The sequence below is a fragment of the Anas acuta genome, chromosome 2 (genome assembly GCF_963932015.1).
Source record: "Anas acuta chromosome 2, bAnaAcu1.1, whole genome shotgun sequence".
Lineage (NCBI taxonomy): Eukaryota > Metazoa > Chordata > Aves > Anseriformes > Anatidae > Anas > Anas acuta.
In genome coordinates this window covers 145486800-145511902 of record NC_088980.1, presented here as the reverse complement: position 1 = coordinate 145511902, position 25103 = coordinate 145486800, and positions in this window count along the sequence as shown.

The following is a 25103-nucleotide window of genomic DNA, read 5'->3' as shown; positions in this document are numbered from 1 at the left end:
AGCCTGCCACAGAGGAGGATTGGGGTCAGACTTTTTGGCCACAAGTCCTGATCTCTGCCGAGAGCAGGACATTAATATACCACAAAGCCTGACAGTGCACACTGTGCTGACTGCAACACAGACACGTGCACATAGTGCTGCAGGAGCAGCAAGCAAAGCACCTGACGATGGGAGATGGAGCCATGGTGTGAGGGAACTGAAGTCCAGATATCCAGAGGTGAAACTGCAAACATTTTTGGCAGCAGTTGGACACATCATCACTTGCACTCCTGGAAATATTTCTGTGGGGAATGGGTCACTGCCTCATCACCTCGCTCACTGCCCACTTGGAGCTCACTGAGGGAGGACCACCCTGACCTCATCTCAACTGAATGCCAAGGTTTAAAGCAGTCTGGGACCAAACAGCGCTGGCTCTGCTCACTGCAGTGTTGGCTGGCCCCTCTTCACACTGACAGAGATGAGGCACAGCACACTGATAGTCCTGATACACAGACTAAGAATGGAGCAAAATCTAAAATACACATCAGTGAACTAACCTCGCAAAGGCCACAAGAAGCCAGGCTGCTACTTAGCAAGGTTTGCTACGGCATGAGAAAACATTTCCGTGCAGTCAGGCTGCCTTTGCCCTCTTGGGTTTTGCCGAAAGCAAGCAGCAGCCGCCTGCGTGGCGGCCCCAAGCTGCCCTGCGGCACAGCATCTGGAACCGGTCAGTGCTCCCAGGCCTCCTTGAGTTCATCTCCAGTGCAGCACGAATGCTACCTTCCTTGGGAAGGTGCCTGGGCGAGGGGAACCCCCTCCCTGACATCTCTCCCCACCCCGGCCACAGGAAGCGCACGTTCCTTGCAGACCCGGAGGGAACATAACAAGAATTGCTTAGGAAATATTGGCCATTGCTCCTTCATTCTTCATGAATTGGCAAGCTACAGTTAAATCCTTGGTTCTGGGCAGGCCGTAACCCTCATCTTTGAACTCCTGTGATCTTAAGGTGACAGCCCCAGTTTTACCCCCCAAGCATCAACTAAAATTTCCTAATTTCCCTTAAATCATAGCCACGCTTCTGGTATATGGTAGTGTGAAGAAACAAGCTCCAAATGCCTCTTCCATGTCCACTGGTCTATTCTTGCTATTGGAGAGAGACAAGAAGACTTTGGATCACCACGTTGGTCTCCTCCAGTCCATGATTTCTCTGCATAAAGGAGTTACCAGCTCTCTTGTGAGATCAGATTCAGAAGAATAAAAAGGATGGATCTCCCATACAAAATATCCCATTCTCCATTTTGGATGCCTTTCTCCACTTGCAGCCTTCACAGCTGTCCTGCAGAGCCAGGCTAAGCTATCTCACTCAGGCTAACCTTTAAAAGAGTTACTACTGCTACTACTGCAGAGAATTTCAAGGAGTCAGACAAGCAGACAATACAGAAAGGGATGGTTAAGGCTTAAAAGGAGGCCAGGCCTCACCTGGAGATTTCCTCACCACACAGGTGGACTCCCAAAGCAGACAGAGGTGCCCCATGTGCCTGTACAACAGCAGTTCTCACTCTGGTTTCTGACACGGCTCAGCTGAGTTCACTTGTGCTTTTCTTCCTTGGAGATATACTGTCTCTTTTAAACACAGCCCTGTGTTTGATTTCCTTCTCTTAAACCTCATAAATAAAATGTTTTGTTTTCAATTAGCAGGGAGAACATTCTGATGCGTGAAGCCACCACACCTGAGTATGCTCTTGCCATGGTGATGAAATGCAGTTTATTTTGTTACATATCACATTTCTAGGGGTCTTACAAGCAGAAGCTTTCAGTAAAGTAAATAAAGCAGGTTAGATTCTGGGATTAACACATTTGCTCTGTTTTTGCTGTGGTATACCTGAAATTTGTGACAGCATTCATCAGTTCTGAAGACATTTAGTGCAGTACATATTTATTTTGGCTTTAATTGTTTAGCACTAAAGGGTATTTTCATGTTGCTAGCAGTCCTCCTGCAAAACTATTTTTTTTCTCTCAGTGTTCCTGACTTGTTGTCTGAATTGGGCTACTTTTATACATTGAAGTCGCAATCTGATTCTATACCTTCATTTCTCTGTGGAACAGACTATTCCACTCCTGCAGGCACGTATCTCTAAATTAGTTTGCCTCTCTTCCAGCCTGGAATTCAATGCAGGTAACACCATTTCTGCTACCATTAGTGGGTCAGCTTTCTGTTCCTCTTGCCCTTCAGAGTGATTCAGCTTTTGGATGTTATGAGCCAGATGCCAGGCTCAGGACACTTACTCTAGACACCTATTTTATGTGTCTTTAGCACAGATAGAACAAAATGGTGATAAAAAACACACTGATGGGATAAAGAGGATCTCAGGCCCCCAGAGGTATCAGGCACATGCCTTGGGACTGATCCCCTCAAAGTTCCTTCCAGGCTAAAGGACAGCTGAGCAAAAAGATGTCAGGGACTTTTCCTTTCCCCTACCATAGCAGCCTTGCTATAGTGTATTTCACCATTCCTGCTGAAAAACAGGAAATCGGGGAAAGGTGCTCTCAGTTTGCTGAGGGGTAGTATCCCTCCATGGGCCAGAGCTGCTCCATAGATGTCCAGTAGGCAATGTTTAATTAATTAAATAGAAGATCAAAGCATTGCTGCATTACAAGAATTAGCTCTTACGTAGTCACTTCTCTTCCTAAACTGAAAAATGATTAAGACCGGTCAACACCACCCCTGTCCTCAATTTAGAGCTAACAAAATCAAGGTACAGAGAGCCTAGAGATCAGCCCAAGGTCAATCAGTAAATGAGCTATAGTCAGAAACAGAGCCCAGACACAGTGCCTATGCCACCCTGAACAACCCATTTTGTACCTGATCTTACCTGCTCAGCTCTGTGAAGAGTAGCAGCAGGTTCCTCATAGAAGAGACGACTTCGCACAGACATGAAAACACACCACTGCAGACAGAAAGTATCATCTAGGGATGGGTTTGTGCCTAGGTCTGACAGATTCAGAGGAAATACTGAACAGTTTGAAAAATAAATCAATTCTGCATCTACTGTGTTTAACCTTCTCTGGCCATGTTCACTCACATAAAGCACTGCTAACGCCTCACTGAAGCCTGCAAGGGACTCTAAGACTATGCTCTCTGTGTTCATGGTCTGTTGTCCAACAGTAGTTATCAGTAACACCAGGTTTTCCTTCAACTTTTGCAGCTAGTATTTCAAGGCAAGGAAACCTCAAGGATCATAGTTTGGAGGCAAGAAGACAAGAGTGGGTGTCTGAGCTGTCATCACTGAAAATACTGCTAAATGAGCTTGAAGTCATACATCGCACCCTCTTGTGCCAGCATAACTTCAAACATGTATGTGATTCCTAAAATATATGCCTCCTTTCTGACAGTGATCCCCTCTCCTTTTTTTCTTTTCCAAGCAGACTGTTCCCGTTCTAAAACATTCTCACCCTTGGAATATCACTGGTGCTGTCAAGTCTGCAGTTTAACTCGTTGCTTCCTGTCCCCTCAAATACTTTGGGCAAAATGTTAATTTCTTTAGTATATTTTATACTGTTAATATGTCTGTTCCTGGTACACCACTCAACATGTTTATTTACAGTTCACATAAATAGTACAATTCGTTGCATGTTATTGCATAGCAAAGTAGATAGAAAGGGACTTTATATAGGCTGTCTATGCCATTTTTTATTGGTTTGATAGAGAAATTACTTCTTGCAATTCAGGCTATTGTTGTGATTAGCATTTTGGATTCAATCGAATTTTTTTCTTAAACCATCACCTGCTCACTAACCCCAGATTCACCTGTTCATCACCTGGAGACTAACAAATAGAATAAGAAATTTCAGGCACTGTGTGGAAGAAAGACAACTGGACAGAATTCTTTTCATTGTACCTTAATTTCTCATAAACCTTGCACAACCATCACAGGAAATAAATGTAAAGGCATCTCAAGAAGTTATTTAATCCAGCTTCCTGCTCCAGGGCTGAATTTGAATGCAGAATTTATAAGAAATAATGGAAGATAACCTAGTGTATTACTTTCTTCCTAAGTGGCCTAAATTTCCTGTCTCTGAAGTATTGCAAAACTTTGGTAAACACAAGCTTAGCCTTATAAAACTGTTTTTATTCTAGAAACCCTAAAATTATGTCCTTCCATCTATGGCAGGGGTTCTTTGATACTGAGAACCTCCTTATACAACTAGTTTTCCATTATAACTGTAAAAGTAACTGGTCTTACACAGTGACACTTTAAACTCTGAGTGACACCATTGTGTCCTTAAGAGGTCAAAGATCTTTTTGTATTAGAAAATTTCATGTGAAGGAACTCCAGATCTTGTTGCTGAATAGCATGTCAAATACTTCTGTCCATGCAATTGAAAGGAATTCTTTCACACCTTCCTTGCTTTGACATGTTGACATGCAGAAATGACAGAGAGATCTAGGCAGATGTATGAATGTCTTCCAGTGTAAGATAATAAAAGTCATTAACTCCCATCATCAAGGAGTAATCTGGATTGTATTTGCAAGAATAAACTTTATTCATTTATTAAAATGCATAGAGGTTATTTTATTTTAAAGGACTGGAAATGTAGAAAACAATAGTCTGGTATCTTTAAAAATGATTGGACAAACAGAGTAATCAGTCCTCTCCAAAGTGATGCCTAAAGCAAGTGCTTACAATGTGCATATATTGTACTAGGTGACCTGGTTGAGCAGAACTCAACAGCTCTGACAGATCATAGCATCACAGAATCATAGAATGTCTTGAGTTAGAAGGGACTTTTAAATATCATCTAGTTCCAGTTCCCCTGTCACAGGCAGGGAGCAAACCAGGAACTGACCCGTGGGATGCAGATGTGACCCAGAAACTGCAGAAACTGTTCTGGAGCAGAGGCTAGAGGCTGGGAAGGCCTCCAGTTCTGACATGGGCACAGCTTGTCTGATTGTGGCCAACTGAACTGACCCCTCAGTGACTGAGTGATAAATTATGGAAATGCATTAAATGAAGCTAAAAGATAAAGTAACTACTGTGGGGTAAAACAATCCTAACTCTGCATGTAAATTGATCTGACTGTTATTACTCAACAGTGGGATCTTGGGTTGTGATTGGTAGACCTCAGTAGAAGTTAAAAAGCACAATAAAAGCTAGAAATTATCAGAAGAAATAGAAATCAAAGGACGGAATGTCATTATGCTATGCTGTATATTAGTCCTTACCATGACAACTGTGCTCATCTCAGAGAAGGTTCACTCATCTCAAAAAAAAAAAAAAAAAGTGTTGTAATGGAAAAGAATGAGAAAGATCAAGAAAGATGATGAAAGACGGGAATGGACTCCTCTATGAGGAAAAACCATGTTCAGTGGGAAATTCAAATAGTGAAGGAGGTGGTTTTGGCTATGTTGGGGTTGAGGAAAACTCAATGAAGTAAAAATGTTTGAACTGTAGTCACAGGAAATTCAGCCGTGTTCAGACACAGATTTTTAGCTTGCAAGGATTAGATTGCAGATGACAATTAACAACTCCTTTTCTGTGTCTCATTCTCCAGCTGCCTTAATACCACTTATCACACCAGTCATGAGACATGAAACCCTACTTCAATTTCCAGATGGCCAGCATACATGGCAGGAGCTACCACACATCAACTCCTGGCAGTGTGTTTCAGTTATCTAGCACACGTGCAATAAAGAAATACGCAAAAATTGCTTTTGCTAATTAACACTGAAAATAAACATAGGAGGCAAAGTCTTCTAATCCAGGGTCAGTTAGACATGCTGTTTGTTATTTTACATGAGAATTGGCCATGGCAGAGTACAGGAAAAACTGCTGAAACCTTCATGTTAGGATCAAAGCACTTCATTCTCCAGGGCTGGAGTCAGGAGAACAAAAGCATCAGACTGTCATCAATGGGAAATCCTTCATTCAGAGCTCAGAAGAACCAGCCAGCTGCAGGGCCACCTTAGGCTTCATTTCTATGAAACAGTCATGTGAAACAGTGAGAGTAATAAACTCTCCCAAGAGAAAAACAAACTTGTGCCTGTGTTGTCTTTGACGGTTTGAGAGGGACTGGCTGATGTCCAGGATACTCAAAATATTCATCAGAGAGACAGAAAACAAATTTCTTCTGCTCCAACATAGAAAAGGTTCCGTGCTTCCAGGGTGAAAGGAGCAAAAGATACAAGGGTGTGAGCCAGAAGACTTCTCCATTGTTTGCAAGTCTACCAGTTATTCTGGTAAAAAAAAATTCTCTCTCTACAAAGCTTGTCTCACAAACATTTGAACAAATATTATTACTCTGACTGTAATTTATAACATACTTTAGGATTTTTTTTTTTTAAATCCATCTGTTACTGTAGGGATTAAAAGGCAAAGAAACTGATTATCACCTTGCCAACAATTATCATCAGGTGGTTATGACTGTTTAGATTTCTGCCCAAGCCAACAAGAAGTACATTAACTGAGAACAAAAGCTATTGTTTAAAAAAAAAACAACAGTTGCCATTAAGACCTCACGATATAGATCAGCTAAATCCAGTGATACTTTAGGGATCATGACCTCTGGGTCCCCTGCCAGGCCCATTACAATTTTATCTTATCATCACAGTATATCCAAATAAATCAGTCTGTGTCACAAAAGCACACCAGTTAGCATTGCCATTCTGAAGGATACTTTACGACTTTTGTTGCTTTAACAGTGCATTCCCTAATTGTTTTAACTGGATGTCCAGGAGCAGAGATTAGATTTTAAAGACTTTTGGGATGAGGCGGGTTCCTGCATATCAATTCTTCCAGCTGTGTTAACAAACAGGAGGCAAAACAGATGGGTGGCAGATACAAGGCTAGAAGCATTGCTGTGCTTGAGCAATCAATTAACACCTCCCAAAGCTTTGAATACCCTAATAAAGTGAAACTTCATATTTCCCAAAGAGCTGCAGGAGTCCATAACTATTGTGATACTCACACTGAGATGTACAGGGGAAGAGCTGTCCTGCTGGGCACAGACTCATGCATCCAAACTCTCTGATTTTTGCCATATATTCTGCCCTCACGTCTGTGAGTCCCAAACTCAGGCAACTGTCACTGATTTGTCAAACACAGCAACTAGTGGCTGTTCCTTGTTTCTTACAGTGAGTGGATCTGAGTCTTGGCTGGAAAGGCAGGTGGTAACCAACTGGAGCTAAACAAAGCTAAGGCCAGCCAGGTTTGTGAAGTCTGTTGGGAAGGTAGAATGACATTTTATTTATGCCCTCTCAGAGCATTTCAAGGAATTACAGGCAGTGCTTATCTTGTTTTCTGTGCTAGTGGAAAAATTATGATGAAATTTTACGGTGTATGTTGGTGACTATCTGATCTTGTTGTACAGAGTACAAGGTAGGCACTGCAATATCATTTTTAAGCACTAGACCCTCAGGCTCTAAACCTTGAAGAGACCTGGAGAGAGGTAAGGAGCAGATAACAACAGGTAAACAAATCCAGCTATTGCAGTTTAAGAACAAGTCCTCCTCTCTGCCCCATTCCTGGAGTTAACAACCCACCTCTGTGCCAAAAAGATGTGTTCAAATAAACTAAGCAATTTTCACTGAAATGAACAAGATCCAAGCAGGTGCTCATTTTACAGCTTGGATTTGCTCATTAAGTATTGAGGAGGAGCAATAGTGGCAGAGAACAGGACCACCTTAAATGAATTCCCTCAAATACATTTTCAGTGCCTGTAAGAACAAGGGTGCTTGAGCAGAGTGAGGTTCAAGCAGCACAGAGCTAACCAGTGTGAAACACCATGCAAAAAGCAGGACTGCATCCTCACTCTTCGATGGAAGTTAAGACTGCCTCCTGAACCAGACATGGAAATTTCCAGCCTTGGTGATCTATCCATGTCTTCTCTCACAGCTACGTAAATAGGGCAGTAACACCTGATGTGGTTTAGGTTGAAGGGACTCAAATCCATAGCTTTGCCTAGAAGAAAATACCTAAACTGTCTGGCTAGATAAGTTTCCTGGCACTTCCCAGTGGGACCTGTGCCGTAATAAAGAAGAGAATTAAGTACCTTGGCTCCCACAATGAAAGAAGCTTCTTTCCCAGTGTTTGGTATGAAATGTTCAACATTCAGGCTGAACAGGGAGGTCCTCAGGGCGGTTTAAGTATTTCTATGCACAAGTGGCCACCAAAAGATGCACTCTGGGACTTTGGTTGTTGAGAACTTTCTTAGATCTGATCATTTCTCTTCTGACTATGTTGCTTTCTCCAAAATGATAAAAATGATCCCAGGGATTTTTACTGCAATTAAAATACCTACAGATGTTTACTTTACTTGCTTAAGTCAAGTTCCTGATAACTACATTGTGGGCAGTAAGAAAAGACTCAGACTAAATAAATATGAAAGAGCTTGAATGTCAAACTTCTTTTTTTAAGTTTGCAGATGGTTAGGATGAAAACTGACCATAATGACTTGTCTGAAGAAATGAGATGGAAATCTCTAGAGGACTGGGATTTTTAGGGGGCTTTGACAGGCAGACAGCTGGCAGCACAGGAGGTGCTGTTCTCACAGTTTTAGGTTGTCTACTTCCATCAGCCTAGGAAGAACAGAACTCAGAGAGCCTGCAGAGTGGACATGGGTGCTTTGGGCCATCCTTTGGCAGCACTGTTTCTAGGTTCCAGAGGAGTTCAATTCACTCAGCTTGTCTGAGCCAGTGGCTAGCTGGTGGTTATTTTATCAGTGCATCTGGTCCATCAATAATCACGTAATGTATCCAACCATTGCTCACTCCCACCACTAAAAGCAAAATATATCTATGTCCCGTGTATGATGAGCCACACAGCCTGAATACTCCTACATCGGCCACTTTTTACTACCAGTCTCTTCCTAGCTTTGATGAAAGATCTTGATTACCTCTGCACGCTGCTGTGCTCAGTGTTATTTGGTCTTTGCTGCTTCCTTGCACACAGCAGAAGACAAGACCTGACATCTGGACAAATGAGGGCAAATTCCTGCTGTGACCAGGGAAAGAGGGAGGGGAATCATAGGAGGATGTATTGGAACTGAACCCACAGAGGAGCTGCAATCCCAGACTTACTGAAAATAATCTGTCTATTTTTACTTCCTCCTTAACACATTGTTTTTTCTTTGAGTTCCTGATGAATTTGGGGTTTAGATACACTCATTCAGCAAACAGATGATGTGGCTCAAGTTATTACTCCTCTCTCCCCCACAGCTTGTTCAACCCTGAGAGCTCAGCTTGAGCTTCTGCAGGAGGCAACTAGAGGTGAGCCATCCCATCCTCTGCTGAAGTAGCTGAGGACCTTTTGCCTGTTCTGGTCTTTGGACTCTGTCCTCAAGGCAGCAGTCTCTAGCAGAAGAGCAGAACCGGGCAGTGAAGGAGCTGCCTGAACCACCACCACAGCTCATGGCAAAATTGTCTCTATGTCATTTCTCCTACATTTTTTTTTTTTTTTGGTTGTTTTGGAGATGGTGAAACCTCTGCTATTATTAAGGAAAAGTGCCCGTAGAGATATACCTAGCCCTACTTCAAGGCACAGTGCCCAGTGTAGATAAGCACACATATAAACAGGTGCCAGAATCCAACCAAATTCAGTGCAATTGCACCCAAGTGGAAGCAGACAGCAGGCATGGCAGAGCTCAGAGGCAGTATTCAATGACACTGCTACACCAACAGGAGTCTGAGGCTGAGTACTCAGCTTTAATGGAATAACACGAGAAGAAGCTTTTGCAGTTATTATTCATGTACTTAACAGCTGGAAGCAAAGGGCTCCCATGTAACGTAGCAGTACCGCTGAGTTTGGGAATTCCCTCCCCTCACATGATGGATGCATATGCCTCCAGGCTATCAGAGCAGAAATCTTGTGGCTGGAGGCACTCCTCCTGCACAGTGTGGAAGAGGCTTGCCCTGCAGCTTGCAGAGGGCAGGATCGGGTCCTTCATTTCACTGATGCATGAGCTCAGGGCAGGTTGGACCCCTTCACCTGGGTGCTGAGACCATAACACATACATTGTCAGATACTTCATTGTATATCTGAGTCACCAAGCACTTTCTTAAAAAGTTTGTCAGCATATGTACAATTTACAGTGTCGTCTTTCATTCAAGTCTTGTGAGTTTGTGTCTGTGATTGGCTTTCCTATGGATGTCTAAAGCCTGGACACTAGTCAGGAGATGAACACAGCACTATCATCAGCTAGGCTGGTTTTCCTCGTACCTCCTGAGCAGGAGCTCGTCGCCGGCCCCTTTGCAGAGGCTGCTGACAAAGGCTAATTAGCTCCAAATCTAGTGGCTTCCTGACGCAGACACATGACACTGGAGTCAGACCACCAGCTCTCTTCTCACAAGCCACAGAACATGCATCAGAGGGGAAAGGGTGTTTTGCTCATAACACAGAGGTGAAAGGCCTTGGATCCTGTTACAGATCCCCCAGGCCAGCTAGTCTCCTTATTTACATTTTTGTCAGAAAAAATCAAGGATGTTTTTACATTTGTGAATGGAAAGGCAGTCACAGAAGTGTGTGCAAAGTGGTATTTCTTAGTTCCCCATCTGATTTAGCTTTGGATAACAGCCAAGAAAGGAAGGTAATTGCCAGCTCTCCAGCTGTGAACGCAGAGCCAAGCTGAACTAAGGCTTTCCCTGGTGCCCGAGAGAAGTGATGGGGAGTCTTGGAGTTCCTGAAGTCACAGAGCTGATTACTACAGCATGCAGACCAAGCAGCTCTGAGCTAATACAGGATCAGTGGTTGCCAGTATGTGTATATTACTACAACTACAAGTACTTAAAATAACCTGGGAATGATGCTCTCATTATGCCAAAGTAAATCAATAAGAATACCCCATAGAAAAATAACATAAATACTTCTATAACAGCGAGCTGAACAACATCAAGCAATATTCCCAGGCTTAGTGTTTCAGCCTTCATGACATTCAGCCACTAGACTATTTTTTGGCATGTTTTTTTGCCTCGCCAGATTTTTGCTAGGGGAGGAATAATCAGAGGAGAAGCTAGGACATGCCTGGGAGCATTGCTGGCCCAGCCTGGATGCACACCACTGCTTTGGGGAACAGGAGAATCTCTTTGTATCTCTTTTATAAGCTTCTATGTAAGCTTTTAAATATAAGAATTTATATGTGCAATGCTTTACACACCAGCTAGCCTCAATGCCCAAGGACAGTCCCAAACCTGTATCACTCAGGGTGACAAATACAACACAAATGTTTGGTTTCAAAGAACAGTATAGGGCTGTGGTGCCCAGCTATTTGTTGCTGTTGCAGAAAGCCTCGCAGCAGGCACATATGATCAGGGGCACATTATATATCCATTATATATCATATCCACCATGCTGGTACTCTTCATCTTACAGCAGTGCTGCCACAAACAGGTGGGCCCCCATTACTGGTCTTCTCTTCCCTCTTACAGGGGAAGACTGCATTTTGGTCACAGGATGTGGTGGGTTGTGTGATATATGCTGTGTGGTCCTTAGAAAGAAGCCTGGAGGAATTGTGCTAAGGGTTGTCTCTGTTCATCTGCTTTGTGGCCCAACCCCTGTCCAGCTGTGAAGGTTACTAAAGAAATTTTCCCTGGGTACAGGCCAAAGGTGGGATGAACTGTTCTCGCAGGGCTGATTTGGACCTATATTCAGTGCAAGGCCTTTGATGTGTGTTTTCCTTCTGAAGGCTTTTAATCCTGTCAGCTTACTCACAACAACACAATATTTTTCTCTCTTTCAGGAACTGATTTAAAACTCACTCTTTTATTTGGTCTGAAAGTCAGCACCCCTTTTTTCAGCTACATTCTGGGTTATCCACATCTATGCCTCCTCTTACTGTTTGCTCTACCTTTGCCTTTTTTCCTATGCGCTGCCTCCTCCTTGTTCTGAGCTTCTCTGTCTCCTCATAATCATCACTGCCACCTCTCCTCCATCATCTCCCAGAAATCTCCTCCAGCTCCTTCCTCCCCACCTCTCATCAGCCAAACCATTTTTCTGCATCACTGTTGTAACTGCCTGTGGGCAGGATCCCAGACTTGACTCTGCTGAAGCATGCGGGAGTCCTGCCATTGACTTCAGCCAAGCCAGATTTTCCCTGAAGGGTTTTGATGATTTCCCATTAGCTCTTCTGTGAGGAAAGGAAGACATGCGTGCGAACCAGCTCCTCCACTGGATTCATCAAAGGCCAGCAGTAGCTGATGAGTGAAATTCAATTAAGATGTGATTATGGAATCAAGCATACATTTTAGCCCATTTCCTCTAAATAGGCCTATCTTTTCTGAGCTTTCAAGTTGATTTTGTTCATGTGTAAATAGTTTGGTACTATAGAACCCAGACAATCTCATCTGTTTGGTTTAATATGTTTAAAGTTACAGGAAAAGCTACTAGAAATGATGGCTGCAATCTGCTGCTTTGGCCCTGGTATCATCTGTACTAGATGGCCTGAGTTTCTGAAGTTTACAGCACCATAAATTTCTGCAATTATAAAAGTAGAGGCAAGAATTATTTAGCCTCAATGAAAACACATGAATTAACATTTTGTAATGATAAATAGATTCCCATAAAATCTGCTAGAGAAATCTCCAGAGAGTAGCTCTTAAACAATAACCAGCAAATATATATATATACCCTATATGGCTAAAAGCATTATATAGAGCATCAGGATGTTATTGCTTTTGAAATGCTGTAGATCAGGGTATGACTATGAGATCTTAGGAAAATGGTGAGTGAAACTGTTTAATGCAGGAAGCATCCAAAGTGAGCCTGAGAACAAATGTAGCCCTGAGGCTCCTTAAAATGAAGCTGTAAGGTCTAGTTGCTATATTGGCACTGGAAGACAAAGTTAATCAGCTACCAAAAAAAAAGTAAAATAATAAAATAGCTAAGCTATTAAAATACCCTTTGGCTTATAGAAAACATTCAGTTCTCTGGGCTTTTCACCACTGCTAGGTAAAGAACTTCGTCTGCTCCAGTTTAAGTCAATGGCTATGTCCTGATTGACTTAAGCAAGGAAATGGCTGGGACACAAATGCGGGACGGGAGGGAGCTGAGAGGGAGCTGATTGGAAATGGCTTCATATTTCTGTCAGAGCAAAGGAAAATATCTGTAAACAATTTCCTTCTAAGTCTTTTAGAACCAAAGTGATTAATGGAAAGCAACTGGAAGAAAAGCAACAAGCAACCAACTGAATGGAGCAAAACAAGCAGAACATTTGCACAACTGTCTTTCCAGGACAGCTAAAATCTTTCTCACACCTATCTTTACTTTATAATGCTACCTAAAAGTGAGTACATTGAACAGATAGCTTTTTTTTTTTTTTTTTGGCTTATTTTCATAACATCGTCTTCCCAATTTCCTTTCCTGAATTAGTAGGGCAGCACAACGTGTAGTACAGAGTTCAGTAAGTTTCAGCTGCTTCAACAATCATTTAATCTTCTATCCTTCTGTTGTGTCTGTTAAAAAATTAAGGCACAATGAGTGTGTAAGCAGAAATAGTAATTGCAAACACATTCTGTTTATCCTGCAATGTGTAAATGAAGAAAAGATAGTGCTTAAAAGGAAAGCAGTCTTTTCTTCTGAAAAAAAATGAAACCTCTAATGTTCTTATCATCCCCACTCTTATCTGGTACGGAGCACTTTCAATCCATCAAGACAGTACTCTTCTTGTCTAATCGAGCTGCTGAGAGATAAGAGGTTTTAGGGTTTCCTGACCATTGTTTGAACCTTTTTCTTTCTAGCTCAAAGAAGAAAGTCTTGAAAGTTATTAAAGCTCCGACTGTAACTAATTAGGGAATCTGAGGCATATTCAGTTCAATGCAGAGGTTAACGAATAGGAAAACTCCGAACCACTGCAGAGATGACCTTAATGGGAGCTTCAGATTTGAATTAAAGCTGTAGTAAGCTAGTCACTGGAGATTCAAGCTTCTTTTCTTCTTACTTGGAAAAGCTCAAAAGCCCTCTGTTAAGCATGCAAAGACGAAACACCCAGACCTTAAAAGGGTTGCCCATTTGTATCTATTTTTATCAGTTTTGAGACATTTTAGTAGAGTTGAGCAAATGGCTGGGCAATTAGCAGAGTGAGTTACTTGTCTAGATTTATAGTTGGGACCAACGTGAGCAAAGGCTCTGATTGCAAAGGAATTATTAGCGTTTTTTTTTTTTTTTAACTTTTGTAATTAGCTCTTACAATTTAAAATTAAATACCTCTCACAGCATAATATGGCATTCCAGAAAGAACATTACAGTCACTAATTTTATTCCTTTCTGCTATAATGTTATTTAGTTATGTGAGAACTAATTTTAACCAAACACAAAAGCCATGTAAAAGCAAAGTATGCTTGGCACAGACTAAGAAACAGTGAACAACAGATTCCACATAGTTGCCTGTTTTTGTTTTATCCCAACTGACTTTCAATTCCTCTGCCTACAATAGACTACCATTTAATTATAGATCCTTTTAAAATGATTATGTCTCTCTTCATTTAATGGGAAATTAGGGAGGGAACACTTCTCAGAATTTAGCTTCCCACTTTTAAAATTAAAATTTTACTTGTTCCACAGAATTTAAGAATGTCATCAGGCTTTTACAGTCTGCAGTTTGTTATGAATCACGTAAAACTCATTAAGTGCAGCATTTTTCATCATGTCTTGTGTATATTAGTGAAATCATTACAAATGTGTTTCAATAAATCACCAGATCAACTGCCATGGCAAAGCCAACAGGAGAGTTAAAAAATAACTATTTTTTTTATGGTTTCCCACAGTAACAGATCTGTCTGAAACTCCAGGCAATTTATTTATAGTCCCTTTTTAATAGTAGCTACTTAGTTGAGTTTCCGCCTTCATATTTGGGTTGTTTCATCTAGACATGAGTATCAGTCCCAGCCTGATTGTTTGCATTCAACCCTAATTTCTCCCAGATTGTCCATGGAGTGTGTACATTACAGGGTTGTATAGCTAAAAAGAAACACACACACAAACCCAGCCCAATAACCTGCACAGAGGCAGGATCAAGTAGAGTAAACCCTCCTTAGAAGAGGGTTATCTGCCTGCTCTTGAAAATGTTCAATAAAAGGCTTCCATGCATCACTTGCCAGACTGTGTTTCAGAGCCTTTATATATTTAAAGTTTTCTTCTTTTCCAATATAAAATGTTTGGATACAACTAGAGCTATTCTCTACACAATCAAATACAGAGAACAATGGTTCCTTGAACTCCCTATAGCAATACTAATATGCAAGAAGCATGTTCTTCTCAATCTTTTTTTTAGGTATTAAACAAACTCAGTTCCTTCAGACTTTCCATTTATGTGCTGTATACCCCTTCTCACCAGGCTTGAGCTTCACCAGCTCACATACACTAAGCCTTGCTGTATCACTCCTAACGAAAATCAGGCAACAAACAGAGAGAAATATTTAGAATGAGAAAGGTGATGTTTCACAAGTAAATTAAATTCTCAATTCTTATTTAATTTTAGTTCTGTCATAATATCCAAACTCACTTTGCTTAACTTTAGCTGTCATAATCTCCAAACTCACTTTGCTTAACTGCTTGCATTGCCGACTGTTCCAGCATTGCATTTTTGGGTTTGATCCTCTCCCTTAATTGTACTTACCATACTTGTTCATCTACCCAATGTGACAGAATTCAAATTCCCACCCAGTCCACCAACAAGTCATGGTCAAAAGACTGGTGCATCCATCACGGACTGCAGAAGTGCAATTCATCCCAGGGGTGGTCCTCTACATGCATTCACCTGCACCAGGAGCTGCTTCTTTATACAGCTGGGAAACCACTCCAAACCCTTCATTTTTCTGATGCAGTATAAAACATACAAGCTAATGCTGAACTTTTTAAGGATCAGGAAATGTGGAGCTTATTCCATTAAGTATACAAAGCATCTAGACCTTTAAGAAAATGTTTAGAGAAACATTTTGGCTACAGGAAGTTGAACATAGGCACCAAAAGACTTTTTCTTTAATTAGAAAAAAGATTGAGACATAAAAGTATGAAACTTGATTTTGCTAAATGCATTTAAGCTGTCCTTTTAATAATAAAAAACAGTTGTCTTCAAGATGGGATAACTTTTAAATATAAAAACATAACACACCACAGGGAACTGAAAGGAAAAACAAATTTAATTACATATTCAAGGACATCCAAACCAACCACCCACATATTAAGTGTTTGCTGGCTACACGGACACTACAGTTGCCATAGCTCAACCAATGATCTTCTTTTGAAAAGTAAACACCTTGATTAAAACAAAAACAAAAACAAACTAACAAACAAACAAACAAAACATATGTATGTATGTTTATATATATATATGTATGTATGTATATTACATGAAGCAAGTAATCAAACCACTGGTGTTAAATGTTTGGCTGCCCAATTCACCAATACTGGGGCTGCATTGGGGAGCTGCACTCAGGCACAGCCATATAGGGGGAGCAGATCTTGGAGCCAGGGGTGACAGAACAACCAGGGATGGGCTTGCAGAGAGATAAAGCCATCCTGGTGATTAAACATGGGATTTAGTGGTAAAGACAGTCAAGCTCCAGTGTCTGGGAGCGTTCCCTGGCATTGCTTTGTTTTGTTATATAGATGTAGGTCTTAGGAGCTGGCTGTCATTTTGACAATGGGCTTGAAAGAAGTGAAGCAAACCGCCTCTAGCATAGCATGGCAGAAGCCCATGGCAAAGCTAACGTAGAGCAACTCAGCATGAATGAAACACTGATTAATATGCAGCCCATGTGTCATAATACATGGCTGAGCCTGCTGGTACTTCAGAATTACAAACACTGAGGGGCTGAAAATTTCAACAGGCAGAAGAATGATCCTAGCAGGGGTGTGCACAAAAAAAATTGTTCAAAACACCTCTGAAACAAGGTGTCCCTCCCTCCTGCACTCAGCAAAGTTTGCGGGTGGTATGGGGGAATTTACTGAATTGGAAGAAATAGGTTGCTGCAGTAAGAGAGATGAAATATTTGCTTCTTATATGTATGCATGTAATGTACACATGTATATAGATATTGTATACATATATACATGACAGCAGTGTTTTTGTAAATGAAAAGTAGAACTGCTAGCAGCTGATAGCAGCTTGGTCATCTCAGATGAATGCTTTGTTATGGTACATACAGGCTAAAGCCCTTTGGAGCAAGAAAACAAAGGGACCGATGTAAAGCACATTATCCTGGTATCTGAGGAAATTCTGAGAGGACACTGAGCTTAATTCATCAGAGAAGTTTTTTTTTCCTGGTAGTGGGTATAGTCTGCCAGACATGCTAACACCAAAAGTGACAAAATCAATCTGTGAAATTACCATCCACAAAGCCACAATTTACAGAAGCAGAGAAGCTGAGAGGACCAAGTGCTGAGATTTTGGGGGTGTGAGATTTCAGAGGTTTGTGAGGATGCTGCACCAGATGAAAGGCAGAAATATCAACAACAACAAAACCAGCAAATTCTTGCAATGGCAGGCATTCAAAAGCCCCCATACTGAGTGAAAGAGACATCAAGTCTATCTGAAAACTAGCAAAGGTAGCTGGATGCCAGCAAAAATAATTTCTTTGCAGAGATGGAGCCAAACTTGGAAACAAACTGACAGACTTCTGAAGGAAGCACCCGTTTTAACTTGCCATGGCAGAGGAGTCCAAAATACCTGTTGAAGCAAGCAAAAAGAATAAATAAATATAATTTAAAAAAAATCTTTACTAACTTAATTGCTTGGAAAGAGTGAGGGAAGGGGAATGCAAGTACCAGCAGCAACAACATAACAACATTCTTGCACCCCCTCATTCCTAAGGACATAGAGGCCTAATGCCACGTAGACACAACATTGACACGCTGCAAAGTCTAGCTTGTGGCTGAAATGAAAATATGTAGTAATTCATTACGATGTAGTCATTTCAGTGAGAAAAACTACATAAAAATATGGAATACAGTGTAGCTAAGATCAACTGGTAGGTCTATATGCCTGTCTTCAGTAGTCATTCAAATGGTTGCCTCAGAAGAAATCAGAAGAATTAAGGGGGTTAAAGAGAAAAAAATAAAGGCCAATGGATGCTACAGGCTTAGCTGTGCAAATAAAACAAGTGATGTTGGTATGACAATGACCACACTAGGAGAAATACCGTGGAGGGTATCCCTGAAGGTCAAACACCTTACTTCCCAGAAGCCTGAGCCATGTCAAGCTGAGGGCATGTCTGGCTCCTTCTGATTTACCAAATATGAGCCCTCTGTCTTAGAGGTGTATAGAGACTGAAGAGGCAGCTAGTGGGACCCCAGAACTCAGGTGTCTGGTAGAGTCCATTCAGATGCATGTGTTTTGCCACCACCAGCTGGGTGTCCCATTCTGACAGAGCTCCTTATAAATCTAAGGATGTGAAGGGTGAGGAGCACTTTCAGAGAAGTCTTTTCCATTTTCCTGAGTGTTTTTTCAGTGGTCTCAGGAGCACTGCACAGACATCCTGCTGCAGGAGGTCCCTGTTCTTCCACTGACCTCCAGAGAGCTCAGTTTACATTAGCAAGGGATTTTGCCAAATTCAGTTCCTAATTGGAAAGATTTCAGTTACTTGCCAAAATCTTTCTGTGGTATATACACAGTTTCTTTTTCCAGGAAACCAGGGTTTAACCTGCAGACATATACATTTTATGCCTTAAAAGCAGAGGTTTGCTTGAGAGAGAGAGAGAAAGAGAGAGGGACACTTCATATAAGAGGTCTAAACAAATATCTAAGGAGCCGGTAGTCATGTTACATACATAAATAGATGGAGAGCCTTTGAGGGGTAAGGGAACATCCGTTTGCCCCTGCTAAATTCAACTCCTTCATTCATTCAGGATATGCAGTTAAGATGTGAAGGTCTTGGTCAAAAGTGGATTCTTGTGCTTTAAAACAGCTGGACTCATCTGGTGTTTAACCAGGAATTCAACCTAGTATTTAACCAGGAGAGCAATACTAGATGAAATTAAGACTTTTAAAAATTATTTTGATTTTTTATTCATAGTAAATACTGCAATGTAATTTTCTGGGGAAAAAAAAATAATAAAAAAAATCAATACAGTAGACTACCAGAAAGATTCCTGATTCTATAGTGAGTCACTACAATCAGTTTTTATTCTTATCAATATTAATTGCAAATGTGGCTCCTGGATGATCTCCTAAAATCCTTGTGATCTTAGAGATAATTTACTATCCTTACATAGCAAAAATATCTTTTTTATTGTTTTTATCATAAGTCATAAGCAGGGGAGTAAAGGTGCCTCACAAAACAGCTCCAGAAGTCCTTTCACCAAGAACCCCTTTTTGCAGAAACTATACAGATGCTATACAGGTGGATTACTGTTTCTTTTCACCTCCTCCTGACTTTTGTATTTTTTCAGATGGATGTAAAATATTTAATATGCAGCAAGAATCCCTGCAAAACAGAACTGTGACACTGGAAAGCATCAGAAGTGACTGGTTTTTTTTTTTCTGAAAGAAAGAAGATCTGGTTTTAGAGTAAGCTTTCAGACACCAAGATTTCTGTCCATGAGCCTGAAAAACTACAAACACACACGTTTTTGGCTACAGTAGTGCCAAGGGGAGAGTGCTGCAATTAATGCAATTAATAGAAATCCAGTGGCACATCGATTCCAAGCTGGACTTGATGGCAATCCCTCCTTTCAGGGAAGGTCTCCCCAGCTCCAGATGCAGCAGAGCAGTCCAAGAGCTCCTGTGGTTTGCCCAGCCACCAGCAGCACAGCTCACATTCCCTGATGCTGTGTGTATCACAACCATTCTCATGAAATTACGCAGAGCAATTAATGCCTTCCACCCGCAGGGCCACAGCATTTCTAGCAATGCCAGTGGCAATTCTAGAAAGGATCCCGTGTGTGAATGGGAGCTTGCTCCATCTGGGAAGCAGGAAACACTGAGGGATTTACAAGGAGGGGCAGCATTTCTCAATATGAAAGTCATTCAGGAAGTCTCGTTTCCAAGAACCAGCTGGTGGAAAGTTCAGAGCACCCCATTCACATGAGCACTCCACAATTAGTGTGACACTGCTCATGCACCCATAAAATAACCGATATGGTCCCATTCATTTGGGTCACTGATTGAGTGTGTTGTCATTGGCTATAAAGAGGGAAAACTGGGTGGAGACACAGCTACAAAATTAGGGACCGCTGGCACTGAGAGGTGACCTAGCTCTCCTGTTTAGCCAGCAATGGCCTTTATGTCAAAGGCATTTGGAGCAATCATTACTGGGTAACCTGTAGCCTGAGATACATTAATTGGTGAGATTCTGCCTGGGCTTATTCTGTCAAGCTGCCTTAGAGCTGCCAAAATATTTATCAGACACCAAGAGTGTCAGCAGTGGAACACACAGCCTCCAAAATCTTCCCCGCTGTTTTTTACACACCATGTGTGTGGAAGTGAGCACAGCTCCCACCAAAGCACAAGCCCACACCAGGAAATCCTGTTCAGACTCTAAAATGAAGTCTGCTTTTTCCTGCCTGCCCCAGAGAGCCTCTGTGCGGCAGCGACGGGCGGTCTTCGGCGCAGTCCACATTAGAAGAATACAGCTGCTCTTTTTTAACAGGGGGGAAAAAGAAGGCTTTTATGGCTATCCCTGAAGAGAGGCCTCTCACAATGCATCGCAGTGTCTAAACAGACCGACGTGCCGTGATCCGACTTGGCAATAATGAGGGACTTGTATTCCCCGGGCTCCACAAACCGGCTCACTGCATCGGGCTGCAGACGCAGGCTCCGCTTAGAGCAGCAAGTGTTCAGAAACCTGTGACATTTCAGCAGGGCCGAAAATTAAAATCCTCTTTTACCATTGTCCTTGTATTTACCCTTTGCTTCGGTCTGTTTCCATAGCAATACAAATACGAAGTTGGAGGGGGGAGCATCAGGAGCGTCCAGACGCTGTTCTGTGCACAACCACTCCCCGCTGTGGCCACGGCACTGTTGGGACATGAGGTGTGGAGGCTGCACGAGGTGTGGAGGCTTCATGCCATGGGACGCCAGCCCTCCAGGGGGGAAGGAGTCCCAGGGACTCGCTGTGAGCACTGGCGGACACAGAGGGTTTTGGTATCATAGTATGAAACATGGTTAGCTGTATGAACATATTTATTGGGGTGATCAGTGCTCATGGGGAGGGTACAAAGTCAAGTGAAATGCAAGATTGAAAGAAGAAGAAACCTCTGTAAGAGAGGGGATATCTGTTCAAAAAGTAGCTCCCAGAACAAAGGAAAAGATGAAGACAAAAGGCTCAGGATAATGTTTGCTTCTTCCCTCTCTCTGTGTCAGCTTTCACTGACACGTACATGGAGGTGCAAAGATAAACACTACAGTCTGGTGCTGGGTCTGCTCCAGTCCTGTGTAGAGCAAAATCCCTTCTGAGTTCAGTGGATCAGATTAGAAAACAAAAAACAAAACTGCTGTCCAAATGTTAGTTCTGCCATCAGCCATTTCCCCAGATACGTAATGAACTCTGGAGAGTTTTTACCTGTCTGAGTTCAAACACAGCAGTCAGCCAAGGCTGACATCCCATCAGATTATAGGATTATAATAGAATAGTATTAGAGGATTAAAGGAATACAGGGTACCTAACAATCAGAAGTTAAAGTTAACAGAGAAGTTAGAAAAAGTTATAGAAGAAAGACCTGAGTTGAGGGAAAATAAAGAAAAATCCTCCCTTCAAATCAGTGTTTACAATGTTCAAAACTTTTCAGCATTAGTGAGTTTCAAATAACTAATGCAATTCACTGTGCAGCTTTATTATTATAAATTTAGTTGGAAGAGACCTCTGGAGATCATTTAATCCATTCCCCTCCCCAAAGCAAGGCTAACCTCCAAACTCTGTAGTATTGCCCAGGGTATGATGCTCAGGCTGCCATGGGAACCCTCAAGAAAGGCATTCTTTGGGAACTTCCTCCACTGCTGAACCACTCTCACAGTGAAAACTTTTTCCCATATGTTTGAATTTCCGTCTTGCACCTTTTGGCTGTTGCCTTCCATCATTTACTTGTCTACCTGAAAAGATACTGGTTCCAATTTCTTTGCAAGTCCTCTTTATGTAGGAGAAAAAAATATCCTGGCATGTACTAACAAACAAGGACCAACTCACAGGCTGTCGTCTCACTCTACCTGTCCATACCTTTGGAGTACGTTAGAAGAAAGTAGGAAGATAGATTGGCCAACTGCAGATGCGTATCAGATCTGTCTTTTCAAAACCTTTAGCACACAAAATAATTCATCACTTATAATTCCTACTAAATAAAAATACAATGTATGTTGCTGGTCATAGCAAATTAGTTCAACATTATTATAAGAAGGGAATGGAGGCACAGCTTTTCTCTCCATAAAGAAGTGATTTACCATAACGATAAGAGCACAAACTTTCCTAACTCAGAACTCTTTTTTTTTTTTTTTTCTTTAACAATACAGATATTCACATGGTGGACAGCAAAAGAAGTTGACTCTGCTTGATTTTAATAAGTTTTTTGGGGGGTAACCAGGAGTATCTCTCCTCTTTGAATAATTTGTCTTGTTTCTTGGGGAACTATTTCAGCCTACAGTGATTTCTATGCTGTCAGAGCTAGACTACCTCTGGTATCCCATCTGGTTTCTTCAAGGCAAATATGGGCATCCTTATAGTTCATAACTTATAATATCTAACTTATGAAACATCCAATAAATGAAGTGCTTTGATGGAAAGAGGCAACTATGTACCTAATCGAGAAAATTGTAGAGGCAAAAATTGCAACTAATCCATTGTTTGGGGTGGATAGAGAATAAACTTCTAGGTTTGGAGCATGTTTAAGTCATTTTGGGTTTTAGAAGAGACCTTCTATTACAAGCATAAAAATATGCCTCAAGACCGTTGTTCTCTGATATTACATGCATCTCAAACGTCTTGTCAGCACTTTTTCTCAGCAAAGGGATGTGGCTTACCAAAAAGAGGAACAGGGTATTTTCCTTGCTATTTCCAAGTGGGGAACTCATGAGGGTATTTCTGCCAGTTGCAAACAGATCTATAACCTTTTATTAGCCAAAAGTCTTGTTGTGCAAGCAGTCGTATATTTTGTTTGTATTTACACAATGAGAAGACATTCAAGCTGCATGAAAAGTCTTTGACCTTCTCTTGAAGAAATAAGTGTATTTTTTTTTCCCTGCGAACAGCAAGAAATTTTGCTGCAGGACATGATAAATAATGGAATTAATTTTATTGAAGCTAAAATTATATTTTATTAGTTGATTGGGTGTCCTTTTCCAAGGATTGAGAACAATGGCACATGGCATTTGTAACTGTGATTTATATGGCCATATATGAATGTAAATGTCCTGGGGCCCACACAGTGAGGATATATTTAAACCATAAGCCAAGTCCATCCTACTGTTTCTGCAGGCCTATCTGATACCCATGTTGGCATCTTATATCAAGCTCATTGACTTCTCTCATGTGTCCTGCTGAGAAAATAGCTCTTCCTGGTGAGGACATTACAGATGTATGGTTAGACCTTCCAGTCAAGGGCTAGGGGAAACCCCTGCGTTTCATAAAACATCAGCGCCTTCTCCAGAGCTTGAACAGAAATTGATGGAAAAAGCAGTTAAGCTGTTTCAGCCAAAATTCAATGTTGTATTTTGAAGATGATCTGTAAGGTTTAGGCTTGGGTAGGAATCTCTCTAAATTTTCTGCAGAACAAGGAAAGAAAAACGATTATCATGTCTATGGTGTGAAAGTTTACATTGGGAAGAAAAATGAGCAATCTATTTAAGCACGGTAAGCTTGCCCAGAATTTCTTTCTGTTCTTGATTCAGGAGGAGAAAAATTTTGCTATATTCTGCTATTTTACCACTCAGGAAAAATCTTCCTCATGGCTGCAATAACATCCCCATACAGATAAGACCTAGCCAGGGCATTTATGACCCATGATAGACTGTCCACACTGCAGGTGATTTGCACAGAGAGTTGGGGTTTCACTGTGGAAGGAACAGAAATGAACCAAAACAGTCGTTTTTGCAAGAACAGTGTACAGAAAGCACACCAAGCCCTTATAAACACCCTGCCAGACACACAACAGGACACACTGATAACACAGGCTGTCTGTTCACGTGTCTCTGGACCAGAGCAACAGGCTCTGATGAGGGCCTCAGACTTCTTTTTTTTTTTTTTTTTTTTTTTTGACATTTCCTTTCTGCAGGCTTCCCTACTCTTGTCTGAAACTGAAAGGTTCCCCTGCCTCATCTGCATACATGATGGAAACAGATGAGTCCCAAGGGAGTGCAGAGCAACCTTTGCACTTTGGCTGCTTGGCAGAAGTGCAGCAGAGCCCTTCAGATCCTCCTCCAGAGCCTGGAGGAGCCCTGGGAGGTTGACAAGGTTCAGAGGGGTTTCCTTTCCTGTTCTTACAGTAAAGAGAAAGTGCTGGTGACCAAATTAGAAAAAAATATGGCACTCCCCAGTTGTTGGCAACATGCAATAGACAGATTAATAATTTACTGACAGTTTTTTCCTTTTTTTTTTTTTTTTTTTTTTTTTTTTTGTCTTTTGCTTATTCCTCAAACTTCAACACAATAGTACAAAAGAGAAGAGATGGAAAAATAGTTTTTCTTTGCAAATGACTTGTTAAAAAGCAAGATGTTTCTTGAAAAATCCCAAAGATGACATAAAAGTGCACAGCTGGTTAGGAAATTAGAGTGAAATTGCAGTAAATTCACCTATACTTGTATTCCTGGGGGCTTCTTTTCTCCTTGAGTACTGAAAATATATATACACCTCTGTAAAGCTCTTGTTTCTTTAACCCTGTGAACATTCCTGCAAGTTCAGAGCCATGTTTTTGAAAATGAAGACCTAAATTTCTGGAATTTATCAGTATAGTTACCAAATGTGTTCAGTGTTCACACCTTATCTGTTTTGTCTCAATGTACAATAAGATGAACCTGTGAAGGATGGTGCACACATGGAATAATTTTGGATTAAGTAATGAGAGACTCGATTCGATCAAAATAGTCATGATTTCAGTAAAGAGCTGATCACATCAGTCACTCCCCTCCTCCCCTCCATCCCTCCCTCAAAAGTTCAATAAAAAGACTCCAGAATAGGGATTAAGAGAGTTCTGGGCTCTCAGGAGGTGGTCCCT